At 47.5% G+C, this 25,621-nt stretch overlaps 1 protein-coding gene across 2 annotated transcripts in view; it reads left to right on the top strand.

The window, feature by feature from the left end:
- ATP2B4 (ATPase plasma membrane Ca2+ transporting 4) overlaps positions 1 to 25,621 on the top strand; it is a 92,615-nt gene that overhangs the window by 10,701 nt on the left and 56,293 nt on the right. The window lies entirely within an intron of this gene.

The following is a 25,621-nucleotide window of genomic DNA, read 5'->3' as shown; positions in this document are numbered from 1 at the left end:
AATCTGATGGGGCAGAGACGTTCTGTTGCCGGGATGTGCAGAGTTCCATCTGAATGGAACCTCGGAATGAAAATAAACTTCAAGAGAAACCCTCCAGTTTCTCCTCCAATCCTTACTTCTCATTTCAGCCCTTCCACCCTACTTGTGACATTGAAGGATAAACGAGTGGATTTAGATTCAGTTGATACATGTTATACACATCTTTATTAAACCTCAGTTTTCCCATCTATATCGTGTGTATAATATCACCTTTCCTTATCTACCCTATAGAGTGTAGTGATGGACAAATGAGATACAGTAGATGACAGCATTGGGTAAACGCTGAAGTGCTGGATGTATGTAAGGCTTATTGTTCCAGGGCCCCTTCTCATTTTCCAGTTCGCATTTCGGTCCCCTCTACTGCCCAGTCGTTTGACGCCGCTTGTCAGCACATCCTTCTCTGATCTCTCACTGTCCACTCCAGATTCTGCTCTTACCATGTCTTCTCTCCTTGCCTAGATCAAGATCTAAAACGACACTTGTTGCATCTTAAATAATACCAACAGTAGAAGTAATAGTCTGAACTAACATCCATTATGTGCTAGGTATTAAATTTGGATTATCTCATGTAATGTTCTTTTTTTAAAATTTATTTATTTATTTATTTTGGCTGCGTTGGGTCTTCGTTGCTGTGCACGGGCTTTCTCTAGTTGCGGTGCGCGGGCTTCTCATTGTGGTGGCTATTCTTTGTTGTGGAGCACGGGCTCTAAGCATGTGGGCTTCAGTAGTTGTGGCACATGGGCTCAGTAGTTGTGGCTCACGGGCTCTAGAGTGCAGGCTCTGTAGTTGTGGCTCAGGCACTTAGTTGCTCCGCGGCATGTGGGAGCTTCCTGAACCAGGGCTTGAACCTGTGTCCCCTGCATTGGCAGGCGGATTCTTAACCACTGCGCCACCAGGGAAGTCCCATCATTTAATATTCTTAGCAGACAACAAAGTAATACTAGTATTATCTTCATTTTACAGATTAGTAAAGATGTTCATAAAACACAGGCTGAGGCCCAACCCAAGTGTAGGCCATTTCTGAATTTCCTCTTTCCATTGCGGAATGACTGAGTGGTTGACAAGAACAGGGAGAGATTCGACAGCATTTATTGAATGTTGACTAAATACGCTGATTTCAAATTATGTCACAATAACCACCTTCTGAGACAGGTACTGGATTTGTCTTAGACATCATCTGGTTGCAGAACAGAACCAACCCAAAGAAGCACAAGTAAAAGGGGGCTTTAGGAGGTTACAGAGAAATATCACAGGATTAGCAGTGCAGCACCCGGTGGACCGCATCTTTTCTCTGGAGCTGCTAGCACTCTCTTCTCTGCCTCCCGGTCCACATGCGCAGCACCCATTGTGGTTCACCAAGCAACAGGTTCGATCTCCAAATTGATATGACCTTCCTGCTTAGCTCTCCAAAGTAAATTAACTCAGTTTCTCCATCCAAATGTCAAGAGATGCTGACTTCCAGCTCACGTCCAATGTCCACCCCAGCTAATTATCCGTGGCCTGCTTGAGGAGAGTGTGGACTGATCAAATCATGACCACCCAGGTCTATCCCTTCAACAGGGGCTATGGGTGGGAGCAGGTGTTTCTAGAGGGGAAATCCTGGACCTTAGGTAGATGCAAACCCAAGTATGCTCTTTACCACACCGGACTGTCACTAAGGACGTCATGGAGATGATGCCCTGCATGCAGCCCCTAAAGAAGAGAGCATGTGAGTTGTCCCAGGATCTGCATGTTCAGGTGGGCCTGGAGAAATAAGAATACCATTTTTGAACTCTGCTATATGCCAGGCATTTTATGTGCGTTATCTTTTATCCTTACAACATCCCTACAATGTGTCATTGTTTCATTTTATAGATAAGAAAGCTAACACTCAGTAAGCTAAGTTAGGGCTAGGCTGATATTTGACCCAGGCCTGTCTGACACTAAGACCCTTTCTAGTAACCAAGACTCACCAAAAAAAAAGATATTTTACGTTGATCCTGCTGTAATGTATGCTCCATGAGGGCAAAGATCTTAGTCTTTTTGTTCACTTATGTATCCCACCTAAAATAGTTTGTGGCATATAGTAAGTGCTCAATTAAAAAAATCATTGAGTGGATTTTGTTTTAGTATCTTCTGCACTCCTGGGCTTCCCATGGTCAGAGGGAAAAGGGTAATATTCTAACTGTTGGAGGATGGGCCACTGAAATAACTGGGGTAACCCTCTGGGTGTGCCTCTGATCCCTACTCAACTCTACTTTGATGGGAGACATTAGGAACAGTCCCTCAGCATGGAGGAGTCTAAAGGAAAGTATGGCCCTATATCCATCTGTGTCTCCTGTCCTGTACATCTGACCGAAGACACTTAGCCCTGTGAAGGGAGCAGGTGAAAGCAGATTTCTCAAACACTGGAAAATACACTTAATGGAACAGGAAATAGGATGCCGAGCTCCTCTATCCCTAGAGAAAATAATGCTAATTTCCATTGGGTTTCCAGCCCCAGGATCCAGAGTTTACCAAATCCTGAATCTCTTCCCATGCCCTTCTATATAGCAATGCCCTCTGTCTTCAATCACCCAGACAGCCTTCCCAATCCCAGATTTGGGAGAGTCAAACGGAACTGGGTTCAAGTCTGCCTTGCCATCCTTGTGACCATGGACAAGTTTTTCCGTGACTGGACTCAACTTTCTCTGAAAAAAGTGGATAACATATTAATAAAGAGTGCTACATGTTCTGAGGGACTGGCCCATAGTAGGTCCTCGTTGAATTTCAGTTTTTCCTCTTCCATCCCTCCAGTTCTCCCTTCCTTCTACATGGATCCCACAAGCCTGCCCACCTGCTCCCTGCTTTTGGGCTGAGTACCTTTATAAAAGGGTCATAGCCCATTGTCTCCAGGTAACTGAAAGGCCCAGAAGGCCCCAGCTTCCTGCAACTCTCCACCAAAGGGCTTTAGGGGCTGACTGCGGACTCCATCGTTTCCACATGGCAGGTTACCCTCTCAGTGCCATTTCCAAGATTGTGCTCGATCCTTGCACAGCAAGAGTCCCGGCAAAATAAGGCAGAGTGGCAGGTGGAAAGCTACAGTCACCTCACCTTATTTGCTCCTGCCTTGCATTCCTCCCCCTGGAGGTATACTGTAAGAGCCATGCTGGGAAATCTCTTGTTGATGCAGGGAGCCAGACTGGGTGACGGTGCTCTACTTGGTTGTAGAAGCTGTGGCCCAAGGATGCCATTGCTATCATGCAGATCATCTGCCAGCTGCCACTGGACTCAAGCAGGCTACTTAATAAACAGGCCAGGGGACTTCCTTGGTGGCGCAGTGGTTAAGAATCCACCGGCCAAGGCAGGGGACACGGGTTCGAGCCCTGGTCCGGGAAGATCCCACATGCCACAGAGCAACTCAGCCCATGCGCCACAGCTACTGAGCCTGCGCTCTAGAGCCCGTGAGCCACAACTATTGAAGCCCATGAGCCTACATCCCGTGCTCCACAAGAGAAGCCACCGCCATGAGAAGCCCACGCACCGCAACAAAGAGTAGCCCCCGCTCACTGCAACTAGAGAAAGCCCGCGCACAGCAACAAAGACCCAACGCAGCCAAAAATAAATGAATAAATAAATAAATATTAAAAAATAAACAGGCTGGAGAGTCCCAGTCTGGGATCTTCTCCTCTCTGCCCACTACGCACCCACACAAACTCTAGCTGGTATGAAGTGGCAGCTTGGCCAAGGTAATGCATGAACCAGAACTTGCCCTCCCTGCGCTGGAAGGGGCTTGGCGGTGAGAGGGTGGGTTCTTGCTCCTGCTTCCTGTGGATTACTGAAGTGCTCCAGGCTCTCTTGGAGCGGAGGAGATTCTCCAGCCCCCTCCCAGTCTCTCAGGGATGGCATCCAGTGACAGGAGATGCTTTCAGAAGAAGTGAGTATTAACCAAGTTCGTGTGAGCAAGCCTATGGCAGTGTGGTTGCCGGGACGTGTCAACTTTTGTGGCTCTGGCTACAGCATCAGCCTGGCCCACACACAGCCTATGAGCTGCTTGAAGGGAGGAGTGGTGCCTTCGTTAGCTCTGTTTAGCCAGTGTTTAGCACAGCTCTTGGTTCAAGGAATGATCATCATTCATGATGAATGACTGAATAAACAAATAGAAATGTTTCTGTAAACTAGAGTCAAGATCACAGCAGAGTTTACGTTTTTTCTTCCCAGGGTCACCATCCCTGTTCAACACTTCATCATCTCATGCTGAATAATTGCGAAGGACTCCTAGTGACGAGCAGGGTGGTCTAGAGGAACAAGTTCTAGATTAGAAGTTGCGAGATGTGGACTTTGAACCCTTAAAATTGCTCTGTCACTTTGGGGATAGATCGGGGCTGCCATCTGTTCAGGTGCAAAATGAATAGTCTGGCCTAAGTATACTGCAGGGATGTTTTAACTCCCGATTCTCCTCATACCCAAACAACCCTGCAGATTACTTAGAGTTGGTTAGCAAATTTTAAAAATAAGATTTTCCATAGAAATCCAGATTTCTTGCCTCTTCTCCAAAAGTGGAAGTCTGACAAAACTCCTGCCTTTTTTCCATGGCAACAGTTAGCAGGAACTAAGTAACTGCCACCCCCTTCAGACACGCGTATGCTTGCTAGTTTGCCACAGACTCCTCCTCTCCCTGCTGCCTACTGCCTAATGCTCAGCCTGCTTCACTCATTTCTGTGCCTGCCTGGTCTGTGTAGGCATTTGAATTTGCAAACCTAGAATGGGGAAAGCAAAACTTCTAAGGGTGGAGGCAAGGGCACCTAGGAGGGGGTAACAGCTCAGCTGGGCTTGGTGGCAGAGACTGGGGGATCTTCCTGGGAGGTTGGTGACTGGGTTGTGAAAAGAAACAGTAGCCAGTGCCCCAGGAGACTTTGCTTAGGGACTTGGCCTCCAGGATTTGTTAAGCCTGTCTGAGGAAGCTGTCCCCACTTCACCTGTTTCCTTTTCCTCGGACCCCTGCTGGGAGATTTTGAGGCTCCCTGGGGCTGCCTCTGTATAACTTTACCTGGCCACTACAAGGCGGGGAGGAAGGCTGGGGCTCCATCTTAGAACCCTGGCAATGGTGGTAATTCCCTTTTCACTTCTCTCACTAGTGTTTTGGGCACAAACAGGTCAGATCATTGGAATAAATACAACATGAGGCAACCCAGGATGCCAGCTGTATTCAGATTGGTGAAGTGCACGTTCTCCTGTTAACTTACTCAGCTTATCTCATGCACCTGTTGCTGTAAACAGCTGTACTTCAGAGCTCCGCAAGGCTGGCCAATCCCAAAGTCCCTTGTCTAACTGGAAGCTAACTCGTGCCCCAGTGTAAGTCAGGGCTGTTTCTTACTCAGCTCCTTAGTTATCCTGTCTAAGCCCTAGGCAACTCTGCCTCTCTCTTACCCTAAGCAGGCAGAACATCCCCTGCATACCCACTCACAGAATCTGTTTTTTGTACTTTCTGGTTTGCATGCTTTTCTTAAGGGATAAGTAAGACTTGCATAAGTCCAGAGATAATTGTTAACATTTTGGTGTATTCTCTTTTATTCTTTTATATATGTAGGTGAGGTGACTCTAAACATTTTTAAAACAAAATTGGGACTACATTGAATATCAAGTTTCTGATTCAAATTTTTTTCTTACCCAATACTAAGTCATGAGCATTTTCCTACATCCTAAGAAACTGGCCACGAGTCAGTTAAAAATATGGTCCATGGGCTTCCCTGGTGGCGCAGTGGTTGAGAGTCCGCCTGCCGACACGGGGGGCACTGGTTCGTGCCCCGGTCCGGAAGGATCCCACATGCCGTGGAGCGGCTGGGCCCGTGAGCCATGGCCATTGGGCCTGCGCGTCCAGAGCCTGTGCTCTGCAGTGGGAGAGGCCACAACAGTGAGAGGACCACATACCGTTAAAAAAAAAAAAAAAAAAAAATGGTCCATGGAATCAAATAATATAGCAGGCAACCTGAGGCGAAAGGTTGATGTGATTTTGGAAGGGAAATAAAGATACTGTTGCCTGCACCCTTTGCCTTGAAAGTTGACAGTCTGGAGCCAACCTGGGTGGGGCACAGGGGTCTGAACCTGGGATGAAGAGATCAGAGAGGGGAGAAAGCTTGGAATTCTTGAATTGCCTTTGAAAATTCTTTCCCTCTGTGTGTCTGGATCCCACATGAGGGTCCAGGCCAACTTGTGTTTGAAGTGAGAGTTAAAAATGTAAAGTGGCTTTTACACAGGCTCCGTTAAGGGCCGGGCTCTCTGGAAGAAGATGTGGAACACCCTAAATCAAGCCCCTGTAATGTAAAGTGGCTTTTACACCTGTGAGTGGAATTACTCATTAATGGCAGAGAGGCTGGCTCCTCCTGCTCTCACACTAGCCCCTGGTTGGAAAGAACCACATGGCTTTCCCGCCTTCTTTCTCTTAAATGGGTATGTGTGAAAGAGGCCTAGTATATTTTATCTTGGGCTGCATATATTTTTTAATTATTATTTTTTCAATTATTTTTTAACATTTTATTTATTTTTGGCTGTGTTGGGTCTTCATTGCTGTGCACGGGCTTTCTCTAGTTGTGGTGCACGGGCTTCTCATTGTGGTAGCTTCTCTTGTTGCAGAGCATGGGATCTAGGCACGCGGGCTCAGTAGTTGCGGCACGTGGGCTCTAGGGTGTGCAGGCTTCAGTAGTTATGGCACAAGGGCTCAGTAGTTGTGGCTCATGGGCTCTAGAGCACAGACCCAGTAGTTGTGGTGCAAGGCTTAGTTGCTCCACAGCATGTGGGAGCTTCCTGGACCAGGGATCCAACCTGTGTCCCCTGCATTGGCAGGCAGATTCTTAACCACTGTGCCACCAGGGAGGTCCCATCTTGGGCTATATTTTTAAAGAAAAGAAATGTTTTTTGTTTTTGTCTTTTAAAATAATCATCGAGGACTAGATCAAGGAGGGGCAGAGAGAAAGGAGTTAGGAAGAGCAAGAGGCTGCCACCACCACCAAAATTAGCAAATGTAGGGCTGGGGACAAAGACGAGGTCAAGTGCATATGATGGAGACAGAAAGTCCCTGTGCTTTTGGTAGGTAGCTCAACACCCCTCAACAGTTAGGATGCTTTGGAATGAAAGCCTAAGGTGTCAGCCTCTTAGAGGTTGCACGAACCAGCAATTATACATTTGAGAGTGACAGAGAGTCTTGGTGACCACCATGATGGATATAGGCTTATCTGAAGAATGTTGGCACTTGTTCAGTGCAGGCTCAAGGGCTGGGACATGAAGTCTTGGGTTCATCCGCGAGCTGGTGCCACCTCCCTATGTGACTCTGGGGAAGCCTTCCACCACTTTGTGCCCTGGCCCACAGGGAGGTTTCACCTTCACACTTTCCTCCTTCCTAGGGAGGTTTCATCCCTGTACCTTCCTCCTTCCTAGGCCATCTTAGGGAGGTAGATGAGGAAGATGGAGGGAGCTGCTTTGGTTTCCATTATGAAATAGAGGAATCTTTGTTATTATACTAGTTACTCCAGAAACTCCTGCCACAACACAGGAAGATAACAGACTGGGTGTTATCATTGCAGGTGTCACCCAACTGCTAAACTTCAGCCTTTTCATTCTCCTTAAAATATCAGATAATATAATTCTGAATACCTTACAGGATCATTACAAGAATCATATGAGACAGTGGATGTAAAAGTACTTTGTACAACGAAGATTCTTGAGTGGGGAAGCCCCTCCTCACTCATGTGACTCCTCTGAGGTTTGGAAGGCCTTTTCTCCAGCTCATCTAAAATTTGAGCCCTCTTTCTTAGGTAGGGTGGGTTCTCTCCATGCTGTAGATGGAGGGTGAGACCCAGCAAGTGTGAATGGTTTGCTCAAAGTAGGTAAAAAAGCTGGAACTCTAGAGGCACTAAAAAGAGCCCCTTAATGGAGTTCCACTCTTGACCATGCCACTAGCTAACAGCGCGACCTTGAGCAAACCCCTTAACCTCTGAACTGAGGTTTCCTCATTTGTCATTTGTTTCTAACCATGAGAACTGTTAATAGATAATCTAGGGGGAGAGTGTAGAATCTAAATAGAAGTATTCTGAGAAGTTAAAAGCACTATACATGTGTGAAAGTACGCTGTTAGCGAGAGCTCAGAGCTGTTCCTGAGGATGTCAAGATGAACCAGTGTTTAAGGCTACAAATCCTAGAATCCTATTATATCAGAATTGGAAGGGGCTATCACTCAACTCCCTCAATTTTACAGACGAGAAAAATTGAGTGCAGGGAATCCACACAGTCCCCACTTGTACCCTGACCAGGTCACACTCTACTCTAGGGCTCAGGTTCCCCACATGTGTGGGGTGCCCTCCAGTTTTACCTCTCCCTCATCCCAGTGCGGAGGAGTGAGGACTGAAGAGATCGTGCACTCTGCATACACACCATAGTGTCCTGTGTCAAAGGCTCTCAGATTTGCCACAGCCTTCCCTTCCACTGGGATGCTAACGTCTAGAAGCGCCCCAGTATTTGTCCCTGTCCTCTGACATCATGCAGCCGCCGATAATCAACATTCGTGAAGCGGGCGTGCTGGGCAGAGTGGGGAACTCGGCCCTGCGCCCGGCGGTCACAGCAGCACCGGGACAGGGCTCTCTGGAGGATCAACTGTGCTGAGCAGCTGGCTGAGTCATTGAAAGCGCAGGGTTGAGCTCTCGAGTGTTTAGGGAGGCTAGGTGAAGGGCGGGGTGAGACCTGGAAGGGCTCCTGCAGGCTGAAAGGTGGAGATTCCTCCCCAGGGTGTGGCACGGGGGAGGACAAGAGTCCTGGGGGAGGATCGGGGGCTGCCGGGCCTGACGGCGCGGTGAGTCACTGCCTCCTCTGAGCAATCGCGGGGCGGAGGGGTGGAGGCCGCCCGCCTTCTCCCGGGCTTTGGTGCAGAGCCAGACTTGGAAAGGGCCGAGGCATTTGCTGCCCCAGCTGCTGCCGTGGCCAGGCCCGGGCGCGTTGGGGGCCGAGCTGCGACACGTCGGAATCCGGCCGCCCTGGGCCAGGGCGAGGGCGAGGGCTAGACCGGCCCAGCGAGCGGAAAGGGAGGCCCGGGGAGCTACGGCGGCCCAGCTGCTACCCTGGGGCTCCGCCCGCCTTACCGTACAGAGGCCGGCGACGCAGCGTGTGGAGGCTGGGCCGGGGATTCCGTGCTGGCGGGAGGCTCGGGAGCTCATCGCTGGCCTCCCGCGCCCAGAGCCTGCATAGAGCTCCCTGTCTGGGTGGGGTTGGTAGCAGCAAGAGGGCCCAGGAAGTCTCGGCGGGAAGGGGTGGGGGTTCTCCCCGAGCTATTTCACTTTGGATCCAAGAGGAGACTGGTGCTTAGGCCTCTGCCCCCAGTTGCTCTCTCCCTCCATTGTGAAATGAAATGCCTCTCTTCCACCTCTCCCCACCCAAAGCGGGGGACCAGGTCACTGCCGACTTCTCCCTCCCACCTTCCTTCTGTGCCCCTCCCGCCTTCTGGCTCTCTGGTCTCTAGAGGAATAATGCAAACCAGCCCTCTGCCCTGCTTCCCTTTACTCCCACCTCTACCCAACACCTCGCCCAGCCCACCCCCTCACCACGGCCCCAAATCAGAATTTCTAAATTGGTTGATATGTTACTAGCTAACATGATCAAATGCAGTATATTGACTGTTGTTAAATGGCAACTTTAGACCGTGAAGTCGACAACAGAAAGTCTTATCTAAAAGAGTCTTGCTAACTTAACTTTTGGTTAAGATCCATGACTTTGATCATGCAGATTAAAAAATGTTGCTGGCGGAAATACTGGAAACATATTTTTCTTTCTTCTCTCTCTGATCTCTAGCTCTATCTTTTTCTTCCTTTTATTTCTCTGGTGCACAAAAATGGATGTTTCATGATACATATTCTTCACTGGTTTATGTATGTCTCTCTTTTGCTACTTACTTATATAGGTTATTAATGTATTTTAATAACCTGTTAAAGACACCTAAACTCACCACCCAATCCAAAAATGAGATCACTACCATATTTTGCATCCACCTGTAAGCCCTTTCTATGCTATCCCCCTACCTCATCACCCATCCCAACCACTATCCAGAATTTTGTGTTTACCATTCTTTGGATAAACATATGTATGCCTAAACAAATATTTAATCTTACTTCATATTCTTTATTAAAAATATATACTGTGTACAGTCTTCTGGGGCTTGCTTATTTTCATTCAATATTATAATACTAAGATTCGTCCCTGTTGAGTGTAGCTGCAGTTCATTCATTTTCACTGTTATGTAATATTCCATGAGCGAAGCTATCACCCTTTTTCACCATAATGAACAGTACTACCGCAAACTTTCCTGTTCATGCTTTTCTCTGCAAGCCACTCCTAGGTATCAGTCTCGGAAGGGAATTGCTAGGTCTTACTATGTGGACATTCAGCTTTATCAGATAATGACAGATTGTTCCCAATATGTTTGTAGTGCTTCTGCCTCTACCAGTAAAGTGTAAGAGATGCTGTTGGTCCATGTCCTCTCAAGGGCCTGGTATCATCAGACTTTCAAATTTTTGCCAACTGAATGGTGTAAGTAGTGTCTCTTAGTGGTCTTGATTGGCATTTCTCTGATTACCAATGAAGTTGAACAGCAGAAATAACACTTCACAGATCAGACCCACAAAAATTGCAGACATTGGAGTTATTGGATACAGAAAAATTTTTAATGTATTTAATATGTTAAAAGAAATAGGAGGGGGCTTCCCTGGTGGCGCAGTGGTTGGGAGTCCGCCTGCCGATGCAGGGGACATGGGTTCGTGCCCCGGTCTGGGAGGATCCCACATGCCGCGGAGCGGCTGGGCCCGTGAGCCATGGCCGCTGAGTCTGTGCTCCGCAATGGGAGAGGCCACAACAGTGAGAGGCCCGCGTACCACCAAAAAAAAAAAAAAAAAAAAAAAAAAAAGAAATAGGAGGGTATTGAAAGAATGATGTAGGGACAGGAAACTCAATTGACCAGGCAGATATCCAGAGACAACTTCTAAAAATGAAAAAAAATACAATAAAAGAAATTAAAATTTCAATGAATAGCTTAAAGCAGTATTTTGCAGCTAAAGATAAAATTAACGAGTTGTAAGATACTTCTGAGTAATTATAGACAACAGAAGACGGAAGAGATGAAGATGGAAAATGTGGAAGAGGTATAGGGGCATAGAAAAATAGATCAGAGATTGGCCACATAGTAAATATTTTAGGCTTTGTGGCCCATATGGTCTCTGTCATAACTACTCAACTCTGCTGTTGAAACATGAAATCAGTCACAGACGATATATAAATGAATGGGTGTGGCTGTGTGCCAATAAAGCTTTATTTACAAAAACAGGCAGCAAGCTAGATTTGGCCCAGGTTATATAGTTTCCCCACCCCAGGAATAGAGTAAAAAGATCCCGATGTACACTTAATTAATGCTCCATACTGAGATAATAGAGAAAATAGGAGTATGACAATGTTTAAAGCAGCAGTGGTCAAGAATTGAGGAGGTAAAAAAAAAAAAAAAAAAAAAAAAAAAAGAATTGATGACGTATAATCATTATATTTGTGAGGCCTAATGAATCCCAAGAGGGATAAATAAAATTCACCATTAGACACACAATAATGAAACTACGAAACACCAGAGATAATTTTAAAGCAACCCAAAAGATAAATTATCTTCAAGGGAATGACAATTAGACTGACAACAGATTCTTCAACCTCAACAGTAAAAGCGAGAAGATAGTGGAATAATATCTTCAAAGTTCTGAAGCAAAAAACTGCCAACACAATATTCTGTCATCAGTGAAAATCTTCCAAGAATGAGGGCAAAATAAGGCCCTTTGTAGACAAACAAAACCAGGTTTCTACCAATAGGCCTTCCACAAAAGCAACTTCTAAGGGAAATAGTTCAAGAAGAAGAAAAATTACCCACAAGGAAGGTACAAGGAAGAATGATAAGCAAAGAAAATTGTAAACGTGGTGCTAAATCTAAATACTACTCACAAAGAAAATAAAGATAACAGTGTCTAATTTATAGCAATGAAGTGAAGCTGTAATTCAATTTGCCAGTAACAATAGCATATAAATGGGAAGACAAGTAGAGTTTAAGTGTTCTAAGGTCCGAGTATTGTTTGGGAAGAGGTTAAAGATACTGATTTTCAGAAGTTTTTAAGTTAAATATACATTCTAGGATTCTTAAGATTTCTAGGCTAACACTAAAAAACTAGGAATAATATAACTTCCAGACTAGTGGAGGGGAAGAAAATGGAAAGAAAGAAAAGAATGAAGACAACAGGAAATGTGACAGTTTAAAAAGGTTAAGGCTGTGATATAGAAGAAAATAATAACTGTTACCATTTACTGAGTAGATGTCATGTTAGTCATTTTGAATCATTAATCTTCATAATTTCACGTAATATACAAAAGAGTACCAGGCACAAAGTAGGCAGTAAGATGTACAGTTTCTATTATTACTATATGTCTGTGCTTAAAACAAGATCTGGAACTTAGTAAGCACTCATTTATTGAAGAATGAATTAAATGGGAGTGAATATTGATTCCTATCTAAAGATGAACAAACTGAGGCTCTGAGAAACGTGATAAAAAGAAAAGCATCAGACAGCATGAGAATGAAACTCGGCGGCTCTTCTACTTAGGAGCTTTGTGGTTTTGAGCATAAATGCCCCTCAATTTTCTTATCTGTGAAAATAAGTCGAACGGTGATTGACACGTGACAATGCTCATTAAATGCTTAGTGCTCACTAAATGATAGATGCTATTGGTAGGGAACTCGTGCAGAGTCACAGAGCTTGGATTCCAATCCAGGTATTTGGAATTCAACCACACCTACTTTCCGCTCTACCGTGTAGTCAACTTTCCCTCTCTTCTCTGATGCAGAAGTATCCATACAATAGCTGAGAGCAGGAGATTTGGATTCAGGCTGACCTGGGTTCATGGCCAGGCTTGACCACTATAGGACTTTGGGCCTCGACTTCTTCAACTGCTGAAAGGGGATTAAAAAAGAAGCCATTTAAAAAGGTGGTTGTAAGGTTGTGAGACTGCATGCCAATCTCTTTGATGGTGGAGATCACAAATTAGATCCCAGTTTAATATAAGAGAGAGTACGAGCTTTAGGGAGCAGTAAGAAGAGAATGGTTTCTAACACTGGAAAAGAGATTAGTCTGGATGACCTTAAGGTGTTCATTTCTTCCTTAAGCAGAAGCAAGGGAAATACTGCAGTGCTTCTCCACTCACCTTCTGATGGTGAGCAGGTCTCTAGTGACTCCAGACCCAACAGTTGAAATGTGCTGATTGATAGTGTTAAATAATAACCACGATAATTATATTTGAGTGCTTCCTGTGTGGTAGCAGTGTGTGCTTTTACATGGATTGTTCAATTATCTCAAAATCTTGTGAAATATTTTAATATCATCCCCATTTTATCAATGCCAAAATGGAAGAACAGAGACATTAACTAACTTTCCCAAGGTCAAACAGGTAGTGATGGTGGGTCTGGGGTTTGGGCCCACCTGCCCACAGAGCCTGCGCTTTTGATCACTGCACTATACCTTGTAAGGTGACTGGTCCCTGAGAAAAAGAACCCTCGTGTCTGGAGAGCACCTTCAAGGCAGTAATGTGGGAAAAGTGTGGCCTTTGCCAAACTCGGGTTTGGATTCTGGCTCTGCTTTAGTGTGTGGCCCTAGACAAGGTATTTAACCAGTTTTCTTCTCTGTAAAATAAGGGTGGTAGTATCCACTTAGTTTGTTGGATCAACTGAGATCGTATATGAGGTCCTTAGAAAGACTGGAGACCCTGTATTTCCATCGTGGGTCAGGAAGGCCTTAGCTGTACCTGTTCTAAGCAGATGCCTATGTGCTCTGAGCTGATGATGGGGTGACTTTGGGAGAGTGAGTAGATGAAAGCTGACTTTTTTCTCTGCTTCTTTAAAAGGTGATTTATACATTGCCCTCTCTGCGGAGAAACTAAGCCCGTGCGCCACAACTACTGAGCTTGCGCTCCAGAGCCCACGAACTACAACTACTGAAGCCCACATGCCACAACTACTGAAGCCTACACGCCTAATAAAAAAAAAAAAAAAAAAAGAAAGAAAGAAATAAAGAAAGCCCCAGTCTGCTTCCCCTCCCCCTGGCCTTGCCACTCAGCCTTTCCAGGTCCCCTGTTGAGTTGTTTGATGTTGTGCTAGACCCTCCATGGGCTCTCAGCTCTGGGCAAGTCTGTGATAACTGACCTCTGCGCCACTGGGCCTCCACCTCCACTGCCAAGACGGGGCTGAGCTCCTGGTGACAAGAGCAGCTGGATTCCACAGTCCTGGACTAGACTGTTCTTCCCTTCTCACCTGTTTGTACCAGCACTATTCCATTTGCTTTCCTGTCTTCTTTTTTTTTTTTGTGGTACGCGGGCCTCTCACTGCCCGTTGCGGAGCACAGGCTCCGGACGCACAGGCTCAGCGGCCATGGATCACGGGCCCAGCCGCTCCACGGCATGTGAGATCTTCCCGGGCCCGGGCACAAACCCGTGTACCCTGCATCGGCAGGCGGACTCAACCACTGTGCCACCAGGGAAGCCCCTGTCTTCTTTTTTTTTAAAAAAAAATTTTTATTGTGGTAAAATACACAGAACGTAAAATGTATCCTTTTTAACCATTTTTAAGTATACAATTCAGTGGCATTAATTACATTCACATTGTTGTGCTACTATCACTGCTATCCATTTCAAGAACTTGTTCATCACCCTAAATAAAAACTGTACCCGTTAAACAGTAACCCCCGTACACTTTTCCCCTCAAGCCTGGGCAACCTCTATGCCACTTCCCGTCTCTATGAATTTGTGTCCCGAGTAGGCACTTCACCTAAGTGGAACTGTGCGATACTTGTCCTTTTGTTTCTGGCTTCTTTTACTTAGCATAATTTTTTTCAAGCTTCATCCATGTTGTAGTATGTATCAGAATTTCATTCCTTTTAAAGGCTGAATAATATTTCATTGTATGGCTATACAACAGTTTGTTCATCCATTCATCTGTGGATGAATGCTCTGTTTTTTAAAAAAATTAATTATTTATTTTTGGCTGCGTTGGGTCTTCGTTGCTGCACAGGGGCTTTCTCTAGTTGCGGTGAGCAGGGGCTACTCTTCGTCTCAGTGCGCGGGCTTCTCGTTGCAGTGGCTTCTTCTGTTGCTGAGCACTGGCTCCAGGTACGCGGCTTCAGTAGCGGTGGCACGCGGGCTTAGTTGCTCCGCGCCATGTGGGATCTTCCCGGAGCAGGGCTCGAGCCCGTGTCCCCTGCACTGGCAGGCGGATTCTTAACCACTGCGCCACCAGGGAAGTCCCTGCTCTCTTTTCTTTAATCGAACTTCTTTGGGCGCATCATAATTTGCAATAATATGGAGAAAACAGCTTCTTGCAGCAGAACACGGAGGGGTGTCACTGTCCCGGATGGTGGGAGAGGGTGCAGCCAAGTGTGCTGTTTGTAAACTCTGCTCTGAAGCCTCTTCTGGGGTTTCACCCTTCCAGAGGTCTCTTCCCAACAGGTACATAATGTGCTGACGTCACCTGAACCCAGAAGTGCTAGTGGCAAAGGAGAGAAGGGATTATCTGGGGCTACAAGCTTGCCTTTGCCTGCCTTCCTGGGGACAGAGCCTACTGCTGCCCCAGGGATGCTCTGTTTTCAGTGCTGTAGGCAAAGGGTCTAGAGACTCTAGAGCAACTTTGGTTTTCCTGTTTATATCGTTAAGTTTTTGTCTGTATGTTTTTGTTTTGTATATTTCTTCTCATCAATCTCTGTCATTTCTGGTCTCCTGCTTGACACGTCAGTATTTCTGTGTGTGCTATACTATAATCGTAGGGTTTATTAATAGAGACGTGTCCTGTCTTCTTTATTTAGACTTCTGTATCTGGGAGTTCCCTTAAGGGAAGGGCTCTCTTCCTTTCTCTGAATCTTCCTCCACCCTTTTTTGTTCTCCCTTCTCTGCTTCTCTCCCTTTCACACCCCCTCAATGCACCAGAGCCGCATAGCCTTTATGTGGACCACAATCTGTACCCTCAAGGTGTCTGTGGCTAAGATGATGACACACCACCGTCATCACACATATCCTCAGCGTGTCTCACAGTTACTTCTCAGGGGAAGTGGGAGAACCTATACTAATCCTCTGAGCTCATCAGGACAGGAATCTCCCAGCTTCAAGATCCTGGGTTGGGCCTAACATCATCTGACTGTTTTATATAGGCTGCTCTCTTACCTCTTATTCCTGTTTCTTTCCACTTTCTTTATAGGAACTTGTAGCATGTAGTATGTCTTAGCTTCTAGGCTCTTCCTGTGGTTGCGTGGCCTTAACTGAGTCATGTCACCTTTAAGACCATGTGTTGTAAAATCTGTAGAAGGAATAATGTCATCAGTCCTGTTTATCTTAAAAAGGCTGCTTTCAGATCACACGTCAAAGTGCTTTGAAACTACGAGGCAGTACCCGGATGTGAGTTCTTACCTCGATCTTCTTTGACTCTCATGAACTTTTCTGCCTTTCTCCTCAGTCTTCCTGACACCACTTAACAGAAAACCTCAGGCAGACAGATTCCCAAGATAAAGCTGCCAAAGCTGGAGATTATGGAGAGATGCGTGAATGGGGAGTATCAATGTCTTCCTGGCACATAGAGCCAGGATCCAGACCCAGTACTGGGAGGAATAGGAGCAAGGTGGCCAGAGGCACTGTGAGCCTCCGACAGAGGGGCAGCCTTGGTTGTCTCCATTCTGCAAAAGCTTCTTAATGCAACTGATCTTCATCCAAAGGCAATGGACCTTTGGATACAAAAGAAGTAATAACCCTCTCAACTTCATATGAGGCCAGTTACTCTCATATCTCCTTTTTTCAGATGAGGAAATTAAGGCCTAGGCAGAATGGATTTGGAGGAGAGCGTGCTGAGGGGAAGGCAAGCCTAGTGCTACTTGGGAAGAACTGTTAAGGGAAAGCCTGTGAGCTGTGAGGGGCAGGAGCCTGGCCAACAGTGGGCAGATCTGGCCCCCAGGCAGAGCTCCATCAGGGCCTGGGTCCACGGGACTGGCTGCTTCTGGGGTATCCTCTGGTCACACTGGATTCACTTCTGGTTTTCTTCCTTAGATATTTCTTAGGGTCTGCTGACCCAAGTCAACGTGCCAGGTTGACGGTTAAGTGCAACCGTCAGCCCGTAAGTCACCTTTACAAAGATGTTAGCAAGGTGTTCCCTTCAGATGAACGCAGCGCATGGGTGCGTAGCCTACCTGGCAAAACTTAGCATGTCTCATCTCCCAACCTGCTCCTTACCATAGCTTCTCACATTCAGGGCACACCCTGCACACCTGTATGTAGCAGCTCTGGAAAGCTGTAAGAAACCTCTGCTTTGCTCAGGGTGTGGGCTGAGCCCAGAGTTCGGGGGTGGGGGTGCTGTGAGTGAGCTCTCCCTGGCAGTCACGTGATGGCTGCAAGCTGGCCTGCAGAGCAGACCCTGGAGGTGTTGGATACACACAGGTGAATGGGTAAGTGAGGTATTTCCGCCCTTCATTTGACACCTAGGACAGATTTCTTCGCATCATCTGCCCCCTGCTTTCCCATCTAGATTTTCTTAAATTAATTAATTAATTATTTTAAATTTTTATTTTATTTTTGGCTGCGTTGGGTCTTCGTTGCTGCGCGCGGGCCTTCTCTAGTTGCGGCAAGTGGGGGCTACTCTTCGTTGCAGTGCGCGGGCTTCTCATTGCAGTGGCTTCTCTTGTTGCGGAACACAGGCTCTAGGAGCGTGGGCTCAGTAGTTGTGGCTTGCAGGCTCTAGAGCACAGGCTCAGTAGTTGTTGTGCAGGGGCTTTGTTGCTCCGAGGCATGTGGGATCTTCCTCGACCAGGGCTCAAACCTATGTCCCCGGCATTAGCAGGCGGATTCTTAATGACTGTGCCACCAGGGAAGCCCCTAGATTTTTTTTTTTGTTTAATATTTATTTATTTGGCTGCGGCAGGGTCTTAGTTGTGGCACGTGGGATCTTTGTTGCAGCATGTGGGATCTTTTAGTTGTGGCATGTGGGCTCTTAGTTGTAGCATGCAGGATCTAGTTCCCTGAACCCAGGCCCCCTGCATTGGGAGCACAGAGTCTTAACCACTGGACCACTAGGGAAGTCCGCCATCTAGATTGTATAGTCTTTTTGTCCTAGTGCCCAGCACAGTGTTTGACTCAGAGAGGCTTCAGTGTAAAATGAGGGGATTTGTATTAGGCTTTCCCCAAAGTTCCCTACCGGGCTGTGATTCTGGGATTCTGTGAGGTGTTTGCTGTAGTTGGTAGGAAGAGCAGAGGATCTGCTCCCTGGAAAGCCGGGGAACTTACTCTTGAGTGCAGTTACTAATAATGAAATTGTGATTAGGTCTGGCCTGCCCCCTAGCTTGTGGCCAGTCAACCTCTGGCCCCACTCTGCTTTGAGAAGGTAGCGGGGCATACATGGTACTTAACCTACAAAGGTGCTGCGGTCACTGCTTCCGGGTGTAGTGGAGTCCTGAGCAGGTCTGTCTCCTTTCCATCTCTCCAGTATGAGTCAAGCTGGCAGCAGCTCTAGAGGAGGCATCCAGGGGGTTCTTGTACGATGCAGAGAGCTGCCCATGAGCGTGAAAGGGAATTCCTAGGCCAGGTGGCCCCATTCACCTGCCAGGTCCTGCTGGAAAGACATGGTAGCATTTTGGCACTTGACACTATTTTGCCCCATCTGGCTCCTTTTGGAACGAGAATAAAGAGTCCTGACCAGGGGGCCTGGGGAGGCAGTACGCTGATGCTGGTGTAGGGAGCGGCCAGTGGGGTGGGCCTCAGTTCTGGGGAACAGCACCTCTACGTGTCACTTTTGGGGATAGTTGTCTCACCTGTCTCTTGCAGGCAAAACTCAGAGGCTTTGGAGGTCCTTGCCTTTCCCAAAGCAACTCAGTTTCAGCCTCTGTTCTCCTTGCCTCCTAGGTTAGGTTGGCTGGGCATTTGAAGAGAAGTTGCTCATCTTCCTAGGTAATTCCTAGGTTTATTTCACCCCCTACATAGTGCCTTATCATCCTAAAAATGGGGCCTCCACCCTAGCCTCCCCAGGAAGAATGGGGACTATCAAGTCCATTTCCTGTCCCCTGTAACCTTCTGTAAACGTCTCTTCATTTTACGATATGCCCCTCCTGTCTTAGCTCTTGAAACTACTCCCATTGGAAAAAAAAGGCAGTTCACCCTCCTACCCCTCTTTAGGGCCATATTCTGTTTGTTCTCTTGGAAACCATGGCAACTTGGCCTAAGAGGCCACTTCTACCACCTTGGAAGTTAATGCTCCAAAGCCTTGTACTCACAGCTGCGAGGTCTCTAACACGTTTTTCCAAAGTGGGACAGGAGCCTCTGAATTTTCAGTTCTGCTAAAAGAAGAAAGTTTCAAACAAACCAACCCCGATATAATCCTTTCACAAGTCGGTTAGGAATGGGAGCAACATTCCCCGTAAGATCCAGAGTATGAATACAGGCAGCATTAGCTGGGAATCCTGAAGCGTATTCTGGAGTGTCTGGTCCACACTTATTTTTCTTATGCTCTTTTCTCCTTTCCCTTCTCACAATTACTCGGTTGCTGAGAAAATTCTGTTGGAGGTGCTTATCTTTTCGCTCACACCAACTTTTTTTTCTTTTTCTTCTTGACATGTTTGTACTTCTTGCTCTGGTGCTACCTTTTAAAGCCCCAAGTAGGGAATCCAGGGAGCTGTGATGATTGACTGCAGGAACCCGGTAGAAGAATTCCACAGCCTTAGACGGCAAAGTTTCCATAGCCTCACTGCCGAGGGACTTCCCCCACGAAGGAGTTTTTTTTTTTTTTTTTTATTTTTAGGAGTCCTCTTTCTTGAATTGGCCGCTGGAGGTGGGAGGGGAGAGAGTGGGCTAGCCTGTCCTTGGCTTCTCTTTGGACTTGGAGGCTTGCAATGGGAGGGTTTAGTGGCTGAAGCCTTGAAGGGAGGGCACTGACCCCTCCCCCCACACTGAAAAGGATTTTCTCTGGAGATAGAGGTCTTAACTGATTTGGAACAGCTGGCCAGGGCATGTGAGACTGGCGCTCCCACAAACCTTTGCAGAAGCAAATGTTGGGTAAATAGTGTGAGATGCCTACAGAGTTCTGGCTCTGCTGGATTAGGATGCCTTCTGCTGCTCCCCCTCTGGTCCCCTCTGCAAATCCTTGAATCCTTGCAGGTGGTGGGGAGAGCTAGGAGAAGGTGGCCATGTCACCAGGGAGCTGAACGTTTGCCTCCATCTGTCTATACCCAGCCCCAGTTTTATAGGCTCAGAGTGGAATTCAGGTGGAATAGTGGAGCCACCTTGCAGCTTGTGGTTGGGTAGGACTAGTTTATCATGATCAGTTCTGAATTTTCACCTCCTGTGGGAGTACTGAAAGGATCCAGAGTCCAGTTGTAGCACAAGGTGTATTTTACATCTGTCTGATCTCCCAGCCTCTTCCTCCATCAGGCCACTTCCTATTTATACTGGATTGGGAACGGCTGAGCATACTAAATCCTGACTTTACTTTTTAATCCATAGGAATAGTCTCATATCCTTCCTCTCCCCCCATCTCTGTTAGGGCTTCTCACTTCTGAGTCCTCAGTGTTTGCCTCTGCTTCAAGCATGGTTAGATACTACATATTCGACTTATCCAGGCAAGCTCCAGGTAGATTTGGGAGAATGCAGATTGGTTCATAGAGTTCATCCTGTGTGCCTTTGGGCCCATGATCCATGACCCATGACACGGATCAGCCCTGTGTTGGCGCTAGCTGTGACAGCCCCATGAGTTCCCGGCTTGCCTCTCAGCACTTCCATACTCTTTCGCTATTTGAGCCAATGTGGAGTTGACAGGGCTGATTGGTTTCAGAAATTACCCAGGTAAGGAGAATGGAATTCTGTCCAATTAGGTTGTCCTTGGAGATGTGGAAAAGAGAGAATGAGAGAGATTTTGAGATTGAGATAGATAGATAGATAGATAGATAGATAGATAGATAGATAGATAGATAGATAGATAGAGGCTATCTATTTCTATCTATTTCACATCTCTGTATATCCCTTTCCCTTCTTTAAAGATAGAAGATAGATAGAGGAGGTGAGAGGAAGAGAGAGAGAGAGAAGGAAGGAGGCAATGAGAGAGGGAGAGATGGGGAAAAGGATATACAGAGATATGAAAAAACAAAGTGAGAGGCTTGGAAATGAGGTATACAGAGAAAAATGAGGAGGTGGAAAGAAATTGGTGCTGGGTATTTTTCCCATGATTTTTGGTAGCTCAGTGCTTCAAAAATAATCCAGAAAACACCCTTTTTTGCCACTTCCTACAGACCTCCCCCCAACCACCATCATCATAGTTCTCCCAGGTTTTTCCTTGGAGGTATGGCAGTGATGTTCAAAATGCTGTGTGTGGGAGTTTAGAATCAAATGGGTGTTAGGAGAACTTGAATTCTTTATAGTTTACCTTTGCTTCTGCCTAGAGAGTGGATGATTCCTACAGTGATGGCTGGTTTCCCTTCTGTCTGCACCAGAAAAGCCCTGTGACTGTGTCTTGGAGAACAAGGGTGATGTGCCTCCAATACACCAACACTATATATCCCCAGAGGGAAGAGGGGGAGATGGGGCCTGTGCTGAGGCTGTGGTTCTTGGGACTTACAGACAACTGATTCTCTGTGCAGATTGGGTCCCCTTCTGGGCCTTCCATCTTTCTGCTTCCTTTAGAAACAAAAGCATACTGGAGCAGAGAAGGGTGGTTCATTCACGAACTCCACGTGTTAGGTTGGACGCTGGGACAGACACTGGGAGAGAGAGGTGATACAACCTTTCTGCTCACTCAGAAGAATAAACAGTACCTTCCTCTTTCTCTCCCGTGAGATTTCCATAAACAGCCACCAGCTGGGGCTGAGTCACCTCTCTGCCTGCCCGTTGTTTCTTTCAACAATGGGCCCTGTGTCCATCACTGTGAATCTGAGCTCTTTTGAATAGATGCTCTTTCTAACCATGATTTTTGGAAGCTTACTCTACCTTGGGGGTTCTGAGACATGTCTGTTTCTTTGTCTTTTATGTATTCCCAAGTAACGGCCACTCAGCCTGAGTAAATACCCTGAGACTTAGGAACAGAAACACTGGTGTCTATGATGCTATCAGCCTACTCCCGACAATCCAGGACGGTGCCCCGTATTGGGCCCTTTCCTCACCTCCTCCCTTCTCCCTTCCTACCCTACAGGAACAAGGGGATGCTGATGACAGCTGGTTTGACAAGCCTAGAAACCATGTGTGCTCTGCTCTTTTGACCTCAAGGTGCTGCCAAGACCGATTTGTGTCCCAAGTTCTGATTTTCCCAGCAAGGTTTTATCAGCTCACCCGGCTGTCAGTTAGGACTTTGACCTCTCCTGGGGCAGCGGAGGGCGCTTCCCTTGTGGAATCAGCAGCAGCTTCCCGCTTCTTCCTCTCTCTTCCCCTTGGGGGCTGTTCTCATTGAGAGCCTTTCTGAGTCACAGTGGCATCTGCAAGACATTCACTTATAATCTGAGATGGACAGAATTGAACAGTCCGTGAGATTTGCTCTTCTTAACTCTGCCCTAACTTTATTTTTTAATCTGATTAATATGCCCATCGGCAGTGGGGTTTTTCTCCTACTAAGTGTATAACAATCCGCAAGGAACTGTAATGAGGTGGAGAAAGAAGAGTGGTAAAAGTCCTGCAGCCCCTTTTGTGTTTCCAAGCAGCTGTTTCTGGAAGGTGTCTCCATTCCTTAGGTAGCATTTAGTGACTGGCATATTTATCAGCCAGCACACACTTTCAGCTCAGTTGTGTATGTGTGTGGGCGTGTATATGTGTGTGTGTGAGATTACCACATGGTAATCTTCCACTCTCTTGCCCCACTTGATCCGCCTATACCTGATGGCCCGTTTCTTTGTTCTCATTTGTTACTCTAAGTTTGACTGGGCGAGTGGAGAATGTAGGAGGCTGTGGTGCCCCATCCAGTAGCCAGAGGTAGGAGGTACTCGCTATTTCTACCAAAATCTTTTCCCAAGTGCCTAGTGCCCTGGAGACATATGTGTCCAAGGATAAATCAACCTCGCTTTTGGTCATCCTTCAGCATCTGACTCCTTGGTGCTGGTGACTAGAACCTTGAATCTTGTTGTGCAGGAGTATCCCTTCACCCCAGAGCTCCCTGAGGAATAAGAATTGGATGAAAGTTCTCTGTACAAGTGGCGGAAACATGTGTCTCTTCAGAGATACCTCAGAGGTCATTTCCGGCAGCCCTCCAGCCAGGAGTGACCAGGCTCCATGCTGGGTGGCACTGCACCCAGGTTGTAGGGGGTGGGGCTTGCTTTGAGGCTCTCTTCCCACGACCCCTGGTGGAAGTCTCCGTATCTTCATCCTGATGTTACAGGCAGCCAGTGGGGGCTGGTAGGGAGTAAGGGGATGCGAGGAATGCTGCTGGCTGGAGCCAGCCTTTGACAGGAAGGAAGAGGACAAAGCGCCTTTGTCTCTTCTCAGTGTGAGTGGTGCAGAGGTGAGAAAACCCTGAGTTTGGGCCTTTCTCCTTGAGGAGCTGAGGCAGAGGCATGTAGGGGCAAAGAAGCCGTACATTCCCTTCTTTAAAGGAACTTACTTACTCTACTCCTCACTTCAGTGTTCCCCCTGCTGGCTCAAACCGCACGCTCTATAGTCTGGCCATACTCTTTTCGTTCCTGAGAAAGTTGTGCTGACATTTTTTTTTTAAGCTGTTTTAGGGGGTTGGGAAAGGAAAACTTTAAAAGTAAAATAATAAAAAACAGACCACTCTGCCATTACAGGCACATAAATAGCTACACCATAGCCAGGCTGCAGACTCACTTTGCCATAGCAACCTCGACGAGTGTTTATAGCAGCCTGTCGCCCCACTGGAAAACAGCAGCTGCCGATGCTCGTCAGCTGCACCCGTGCCGCTGCCTTGGCCTCAGCACAGCAGGCAGGCACCCCCCCCCCAACCCCGAGAGGTGCTGCAGGGGCCACAGACCAGCCCTTCTGCGGGGGCCGTGGGAAATGACAGAGCAAAAGCAGCATGGGATTCAGATGTGCTGGGGAGCAGTAATATTTGGGGAGCCTGAAGTGAGTGGTGGGTGTCTTTTGTGTCCGTGTTTCCCCCGCCCCTGGGTACCACACCGTCTCTCATCTCCTGCCGAGTAGGAAACAGGAGTGCAGAGGGTACTTAGCTGCACCAGAACCCGAAAGGGGTCTGGGTTTTCCTCTGAACCTCACCAGGTATCTTGTTTTAACTTTCTGAATAAATCTTGGCTTCAGTTGCAGCCTGTTCAGAGAGGTCCTCTCAAGTCTATTTTCTCAAGGACTCACGGGAGAGGAGCTTTCCTTGGGAGGATCATGGGTCTCTCTGGGAAAGGGGGCTGCCCCAAGATGAATGGAAGCAGAGATCAACATTCTGGAAGGACTAAAGGAGGGTGAGACGTGACAAGAGCCTCCTGTGCCTCCCCTGTCAGGCTGGATCTGAGGACAACGTTGGGACTGGGCCCCCAATCGAGGCTCTCAAAGTGCTTTAGCCTGGTGTTGCTGGAGATTCTCACGACGTTGTAAACTCGGCGTCGTTCTCAAGTGTGGTACCCAGACCAGCATCATCATCCTCTTGTTAGGGAGCTTGTTATAAATGCACATTCCCAGGCCCCGCCCCAGACTTCCTGAACCAGCAACTCTGGGAGCCCTCCTGGGAGTCCTGATGCTCAGTCGAGTTTCAGGATCACTGCTCCAAGGCACCACAGAAGTGCAAGAGAGTATGGTCTGCCCACTTTCTAAAGACCAGAACTGACTTAGCGCCTCCTGTGTGAAGAAGGAAGAGTGAAACTGGGGGGTGAGGCGACAGCTATTCGGGAATGCTCCCGGCTCTCTTTCCTGGTGAACTCCATCTTCTCAGCATGGAGCCCTTGTCCATTCGCCTAGGAATTCCGGGAAGTAGCTGGGCTGAGAGAGCCTGGAAGAGGCAGCTGCGGGGGCTGGCTCTCCGTAGGCTGTACCGGCAAGACGGCCGTGGACTGGGGGAGGCGATGGGACGCCGGCAGGCACGGTGTCCAGGGTGTGGCACTCTGGCTAGTGTCTGGGTCCCACAGGAATGTTATTTTGCTTCCTCTCCTGCTGAGCCCCTGGGACAGCTGCCCCGGCAGTCTCTTTTAGGTAGATGCCATGTGGCCTCCTCAGTCCGAGGCCAGGCAACTTCCCTCTCACCCGGAGGCCTCCCCAGAGCCTGAGGCCCGGGAGCAGGGAGATCCTGACTGACTCCAGTAGTCAAGGGAGATTGGCCCTCCTCCCCCCTCCACAAGCATGGCAGTGATTCTGCTGAAATTTGTTTCTAAAAATAACACAGGATCCAACCCAGCTGCTAAAAAGCCCCTTGATTCCCTTGGGACCAAAATGTGGCAACACCGCAGCCACATTTTGAAGAAAAGGCAGCCTGTGTCACCCGGGAGAGTGTGTGTACTGGATATTTGAATGCTGCTGTCCAAGGGTCTGCCTCTAACCGTCCCCGTTTCGAGCAGCTGCACCTTCCTGTTAGAGGCAGGTACCCTTCTAACCCACATCCTGAGCATTTCCCACAGTCTGG

The sequence above is a fragment of the Neophocaena asiaeorientalis genome, unplaced genomic scaffold (genome assembly GCF_003031525.2).
Source record: "Neophocaena asiaeorientalis asiaeorientalis breed wild unplaced genomic scaffold, Neophocaena_asiaeorientalis_V1.1 scaffold67, whole genome shotgun sequence".
In the NCBI taxonomy this organism is placed as follows: domain Eukaryota; kingdom Metazoa; phylum Chordata; class Mammalia; order Artiodactyla; family Phocoenidae; genus Neophocaena; species Neophocaena asiaeorientalis.
This window is presented reverse-complemented; position numbering and strand designations above follow the sequence as displayed.